This window comes from Nomia melanderi, unplaced genomic scaffold (genome assembly GCF_051020985.1).
Source record: "Nomia melanderi isolate GNS246 unplaced genomic scaffold, iyNomMela1 scaffold0186, whole genome shotgun sequence".
Taxonomy (NCBI): domain Eukaryota; kingdom Metazoa; phylum Arthropoda; class Insecta; order Hymenoptera; family Halictidae; genus Nomia; species Nomia melanderi.
The window spans coordinates 47,501-55,000 of NW_027475301.1; the positions used below are offsets into that span (position 1 = coordinate 47,501).

A 7,500-nucleotide genomic window follows, 5' to 3' on the forward strand; every position below is an offset into this window, starting at 1 on the left:
ATACGCATGCTCGTCCCGCACGATTTTAACACACACCGTGTTTTTCTCCAGTCGTCAAAGCGTTCGTGCGTCGAATTCGAAAAATAAAAAAAAGAAATACACCTTTTCTCTCTCTCTCGGGGTAAAAAGAGTCGATGTGTATTGTGTATAAAGGTTCTGCTGCGAGAAGTCTCGTTTTGCCGTGTGTTTCGGTAACGACGATCCTCCGAAACGTACATCTCATTCGTAAGAGAGGAAGAAAACAATCTCCCTGGGGCCAGTCGGTAATATACCGACATACGACGTGTCGTGCACATCCGTCTCACGCACGGTATACAAAATATGAATAAAACGTGTGTAGTCTCTCTCTCTCTCGACTTCTTAATATTTTCTTTCACCTCTGACGCATCATTTCAGGTGACGTCGGGAGCGCGGGAAAAAAAATTTTTCTAAACACACGAAACCGTTCATCTCACGAACAGCCGAAAAAGTTGTCGCTCAGATCCATATCGCAGTGGAGCGGTATCCGCGGGCGGTCGTAATTGAACGACGCACGACGCCGCGAACACTCACGCGAGTCCATACAAACGATTCCGATCGTTTTGCAACAACTAGAACGTACACTGTCCGTGAAATTCACAGAATTTTCGCGTGTCCGCGACAAACGCCGACGAGACACCCATCGTTCGCTCGTACGTAGCATCCTTCTCTTAACCCGACTCAGAAACGTTCTTTGCGCCCTTCGGTAAAAAAACGTTCGATCCGAAGAGGTGAACGACGGCGGGGATTTGACAGAGCTACGCAAGCAGTGTATGGTACGTAAACGACCCTCAGCCAGGCGTGGTCCAGGAATTGTATCCGTGGACCGCAATGTGCGTTCGAAATGTCGATGTTCATGTGTCCTGCAGTTCACACGTTGACGCGCAATTAGCTGCGTTCTTCATCGACCCACGAGCCAAGTGATCCACCGTTCAGGGTAATCGTATAAATTTTATATTTCACATATATAATTTTATTCTCATTTGTTCGACCTAATATCTCTCTTCTTTCAAAGAGAAGATAAAAGTTGATACCTGAATCTCCGACCAGCGCGCGAAGGAGATTCAGGCGTCGCCTTGGAGACGACACCGAAGCCTTTCGAGACGAAAAACGTTCAAGTAATATGTATATATTTCTCGACGTTCCGGGCGTATAGTGCATTCAAAAACCCGCGAAAGACGCAGAAGACTCGCACGCGTGGAAACGACGGGGATATATTTTGTATCCTACCCGATACTGAATCCATCGCGTGCAGTCGACCCTCGCGTTCTTCCGATCAGACGCATCTATTGTTGCGCGCATGTTTTCGCGTCGCATCGCGCGAAACGTTGCACGAATCGTACCGATCGATCGATTGAAAGCAAATAATGAAAAAAGACTTCACAGCTGGCTCTTTGCCGGTCATTCGTCCCATGTTATCTCTTGCCGCGAAATTGGCGCGCAAGAGTTGGGTGTCAGACGCGCGGCTTTAAAACGAGCTTCACGGCCGGTCCCTTCGTTACCGCTTTCGTTCTTTCTCTCGGAACGACCATGAACGAACACGACGAGCGACGCTACGGCATACACACGTCCACGGATTCGATTAAAAAAACAGACTTCACAGCTGGCTCTTTGCCGGTCATTCGTCCCATATTATCTCTTGCCGCGAAATTGGCGCGCAAGAGTTGGGTGTCAGACGCACGGCTTTAAAACGAGCTTCACGGCCGGTCCTCTCAATTCCGTGTACGGTACACGCAAGATGCGGGTTCCACTTCCAGACTACCCGGTCCCTTCTCTCTACGAGAATCGATAGTAGAAGAACGGCTCGAAAACGCGTCTCAGAGACTAGGGGAAAAGAAGCGGTATGCGAGCGAAACGAAAACGCATTATGGAAACGTCGCGAAACAATGTTCGACGGTTGCTCGGTTCCAATCGTGCGGCCGTTTCAATTTCTCGTGCGCTTCACCGTCCCTCCGTAACTCTGGCCGATCGCGTATACCGAAGAGCCGACACGCGCAAAAACCACAGGCATTGTATACTGTATATATATATGTTACAGTCACAGCCTTCGCGCGTTTTACTCTCCGACGCGGGGTTTCCACGACGAAAGAGAGACAGTTTCGTGGCGGGTGACTCGGCCGAATCGCTACGACGGGTATTTCTATTATAGAACGAATCATCGCCACCCTTTACCAGTGCCCGACGAAGGAATCACAAGGTCATCTGGAGTTTACAATGCCAGCGACGGTAATTCCAACGAAGACCCGATAAGTCAACTCATCGTTCTATTTCTCCCCGTACAGAAAAGCGAATCGACGCTAACGCACCTCGCGCAAGCACGAACGTTCTCTTCGCGTGGATCATCCCATCGTCGAAAGATGTAAAGACGCATTGGAGATCGTGGTCTCTGGCGGGCTCATTGCACGCCCCACTGCATATCTTTCCTCGAATCGAGAATGATTCGTCCACTAAGGCTGCGAAACTACGCGTCGAGGAAACTAGGGGAAAGAAGCGGGATGCGAGCGAAACGACAATACATTATGGAAACGTCGCGAAACAATGTTCGGCGGTTGCTCGTTTCCTCCTGCGGACGTTTCATTGCTCGGGCGCTTCACGTCCCTCCGTAACCTTCGCGCGATCGCGTGCCCCGGAGAGCCGGCAACCGGTGAACCACAGGCGTATAAACTATAGTCTTCTATAGCAAGCCTTCGGCGGTTACTCTCCGACGCGGGGATTCCACGACGAGAGAGAATTTCGTGGCGGGTGACATCGGTCGAAACGCTACGACGGGTATTTCTATTATAGAACGAATCATCGCCACCCTTTACCAGTGCCCGACGAAGGAATCACAAGGTCATCTGGAGTTTACAATGCCAGCGACGGTAATTCCAACGAAGACCCGATAAGTCAACTCATCGTTCTATTTCTCCCCGTACAGACAAGCGAATCAACGCTATCGCACCTCACGCATGCACGAACGTTCTCTTCGCGTGAATCGTCCCATCGTCGAAAGATATAGCCGCTTGGAGATCGTGGCCCATCAAGTTCTTCCGTAACTCCTGCGCGATCGCGTACCCCGGAGAGCAGGCAACCGGTGAACCACAGGCGTATAAACTATAGTCTTCTATAGCAAGCCTTCGCGTTTACTCTACGACGCGGGGATTCCACGACGAGAGAGATTTTCGTGGCGGGTGACACGGCCGAATCGCTACGACGGGTATTTCTATTATAGAACGAATCATCGCCACCCTTTACCAGTGCCCGACGAAGGAATCACAAGGTCATCTGGAGTTTACAATGCCAGCGACGGTAATTCCAACGAAGACCCGATAAGTCAACTCATCGTTCTATTTCTCCCCGTACAGAAAAGCGAATCGGCGCTATCGCACCTCACGCAAGCAGGAATGATCTCTTCGCGTGGATCGTCCCATCGTCGAAAGATGTAAGACGTACAGAAATCGTGGTCCATCACGATTATTCGTAACTCTCCGAGTCGCGTATCTGAGAGTAGGGCAAACGGAGAACCACAGGCATAAATAATACTATATATTTCTTATATATAGTTAGCCTTCGCGTTTTACTCTCCGACATGGGGATTCCACGACGAGAGAGAGTTTCGTGGCGGGTGACTCGGCCGAATCGCTACGACGGGTATTTCTATTATAGAACGAATCATCGCCACCCTTTACCAGTGCCCGACGAAGGAATCACAAGGTCATCTGGAGTTCACAATGCCAGCGACGGTAATTCCAACGAAGACCCGATAAGTCAACTCATCGTTCTATTTCTCCCCGTACAGAAAAGCGAATCGACGCTATCGCACCTCGCGCGAGCACGTAACTACTCTTCGCGTGGATCGTCCCATCGTCGAAAGATGTAAGACGCACGGAAATCGTGGCCCATCAACGTTTTTTTGTAACTCTGCCGATCGCGTATCACAGAGCCGAGACGCACATACCACAGGCGTATAATACCGTTTTCTTTCGTATGGTAAGCCTTCGCGTTTACTCTTCGGCGCGGGGTTTCCACGTCGAGAGAGACTTTCGTGGCGGGTGACATCGGTCGAAACGCTACGACGGGTATTACTATTATAGAACGAATCATCGCCACCCTTTACCAGTGCCCGACGAAGGAATCACAAGGTCATCTGGAGTTTACAATGCCAGCGACGGTAATTCCAACGAAGACCCGATAAGTCAACTCAACGTTCTATTTCTCCCCGTACAGAAAAGCGAATCGACGCTGTTGCACCTCACGCAAGCACGAACGTTCTCTTCGCGTGGATCGTCCCATCGTCGAAAGATGTAAGACGCACGGAAATCGTGGCACATCACGTGTTTTCGGAACTCTGTCGACCGCGTATCTCAGAGACGACGCGCGCGAACCACTGGCATATACTATTATATATCGCGTTTTACCCTCCGACGCGGGGATTCCACGACGAGAGAGAGTTTCGTGAGCGGGTTGACTCGGAAGAAACGCTACGACGGGTATTTCTATTATAGAACGCATCATCGCCACCCTTTACCAGTGCCCGACGAAGGAATCACAAGGTCATCTGGAGTTTACAATGCCAGCGACGGTAATTCCAACGAAGACCCGATAAGTCAACTCAACGTTCTATTGCTCCCCGTACAGAAAAGCGAATCGACGCAATCGCACCATACGCGTGCACGTAACAACTCTTCGCGTGGATCGTCCCATCGTCGAGAGACGTAAGTTTCCATACTATGAATTCGCGTTTTACTCTCCGACGCGGGGATTCCACGACGAGAGAGAGTTTCGTGAGCGGGTTGACTCGGAAGAAACGCTACGACGGGTATTTCTATTATAGAACGCATCATCGCCACCCTTTACCAGTGCCCGACGAAGGAATCACAAGGTCATCTGGAGTTTACAATGCCAGCGACGGTAATTCCAACGAAGACCCGATAAGTCAACTCAACGTTCTATTGCTCCCCGTACAGAAAAGCGAATCGACGCAATCGCACCATACGCGTGCACGTAACAACTCTTCGCGTGGATCGTCCCATCGTCGAGAGACGTAAGTTTCCATACTATGAATTCGCGTTTTACTCTCCGACGCGGGGATTCCACGACGAGAGAGAGTTTCGTGAGCGGGTTGACTCGGAAGAAACGCTACGACGGGTATTTCTATTATAGAACGCATCATCGCCACCCTTTACCAGTGCCCGACGAAGGAATCACAAGGTCATCTGGAGTTTACAATGCCAGCGACGGTAATTCCAACGAAGACCCGATAAGTCAACTCAACGTTCTATTACTCCCCGTACAGAAAAGCGAATCGACGCAATCGCACCATACGCGTGCACGTAACAACTCTTCGCGTGGATCGTCCCATCGTCGAGAGACGTAAGTTTCATAGTAAGCCTTCGGCGTTTTACTCTCCGACGCGGGGATTCCACGACGAGAGAGAGAGTTTCGTGAGCGGGTTGACTCGGAAGAAACGCTACGACGGGTATTTCTATTATAGAACGCATCATCGCCACCCTTTACCAGTGCCCGACGAAGGAATCACAAGGTCATCTGGAGTTTACAATGCCAGCGACGGTAATTCCAACGAAGACCCGATAAGTCAACTCAACGTTCTATTTCTCCCCGTACAGAAAAGCGAATCGACGCAATCGCACCATACGCGTGCACGTAAACAACTCTTCGCGTGGATCGTCCCATCGTCGAGAGACGTAAGTTTTCATAGTATTAATTCGCGTTTTACTCTCCGACGCGGGGATTCCACGACGAGAGAGAGTTTCGTGAGCGGGTTGACTCGGAAGAAACGCTACGACGGGTATTTCTATTATAGAACGCATCATCGCCACCCTTTACCAGTGCCCGACGAAGGAATCACAAGGTCATCTGGAGTTTACAATGCCAGCGACGGTAATTCCAACGAAGACCCGATAAGTCAACTCAACGTTCTATTTCTCCCCGTACAGAAAAGCGAATCGACGCAATCGCACCATACGCGTGCCCGTAAACAACTCTTCGCGTGGATCGTCCCATCGTCGAGAGACGTAAGTTTTCATAGTATGAATTCGCGTTTTACTCTCCGACGCGGGGATTCCACGACGAGAGAGAGTTTCGTGAGCGGGTTGACTCGGAAGAAACGCTACGACGGGTATTTCTATTATAGAACGCATCATCGCCACCCTTTACCAGTGCCCGACGAAGGAATCACAAGGTCATCTGGAGTTTACAATGCCAGCGACGGTAATTCCAACGAAGACCCGATAAGTCAACTCAACGTTCTATTACTCCCCGTACAGAAAAGCGAATCGACGCAATCGCACCATACGCGTGCACGTAACAACTCTTCGCGTGGATCGTCCCATCGTCGAGAGACGTAAGTTTCCATACTATGAATTCGCGTTTTACTCTCCGACGCGGGGATTCCACGACGAGAGAGTGTTTCGTGAGCGGGTTGACTCGGAAGAAACGCTACGACGGGTATTTCTATTATAGAACGCATCATCGCCACCCTTTACCAGTGCCCGACGAAGGAATCACAAGGTCATCTGGAGTTTACAATGCCAGCGACGGTAATTCCAACGAAGACCCGATAAGTCAACTCAACGTTCTATTGCTCCCCGTACAGAAAAGCGAATCGACGCAATCGCACCATACGCGTGCACGTAACAACTCTTCGCGTGGATCGTCCCATCGTCGAGAGACGTAAGTTTCATAAGTAAGCCTTCGGCGTTTTACTCTCCGACGCGGGGATTCCACGACGAGAGAGTGTTTCGTGGCGGGTGACTAGGCCGAAACGCTACGACGGGTATTTCTATTATAGAACGAATCATCGCCACCCTTTACCAGTGCCCGACGAAGGAATCACAAGGTCATCTGGAGTTTACAATGCCAGCGACGGTAATTCCAACGAAGACCCGATAAGTCAGCTCATCGTTCTATTTCTCCCCGTACAGAAAAGCGAATCGACGCTATCGCACCTCGCGCGAGCACGTAACAACTCTTCGCGTGGATCGTCCCATCGTCGAGAGACGTAAGACGCACGGAAATCGTGGTTCATCGCGTCTTTTCCTACTCTCTTGAATCGCAATTTCGTATAGAGCCTACACACGCGAACCACCGGCATATACTATTTCTTCTCTCATAGTAAGCCTTCGCGCGTTTTACTCTCCGACGCGGGGATTCCACGACGAGAGAGTGTTTCGTGGCGGGTGTCTCGGCCGAATCGCTACGACGGGTATTTCTATTATAGAACGAATCATCGCCACCCTTTACCAGTGCCCGACGAAGGAATCACAAGGTCATCTGGAGTTTACAATGCCAGCGACGGTAATTCCAACGAAGACCCGATAAGTCAACTCATCGTTCTATTTCTCCGCTATCGCACCTCGCGCGAGCACGAAACAACTCTTCGCGTGGATCGTCCCATCGTCGAAAGATGTAAGACGCACGGAAATCGTGGTTCGGCGGGCTCTATGCGCCTTGTTCAAAGTAAAAAAAAAAAATTTCGACGGA

General features: G+C 50.4%; 1 non-coding gene across 1 annotated transcript; it reads right to left on the minus strand.

The window, feature by feature from the left end:
* Positions 1-803: 803 nt before the first annotated feature.
* LOC143175784 (5.8S ribosomal RNA) lies at positions 804-958 on the minus strand. The gene has a single exon (XR_013000462.1). It is a non-coding gene; the product is annotated as a 5.8S ribosomal RNA (ribosomal RNA).
* Between the last annotated feature and the right edge of the window lie 6,542 nt (positions 959-7,500).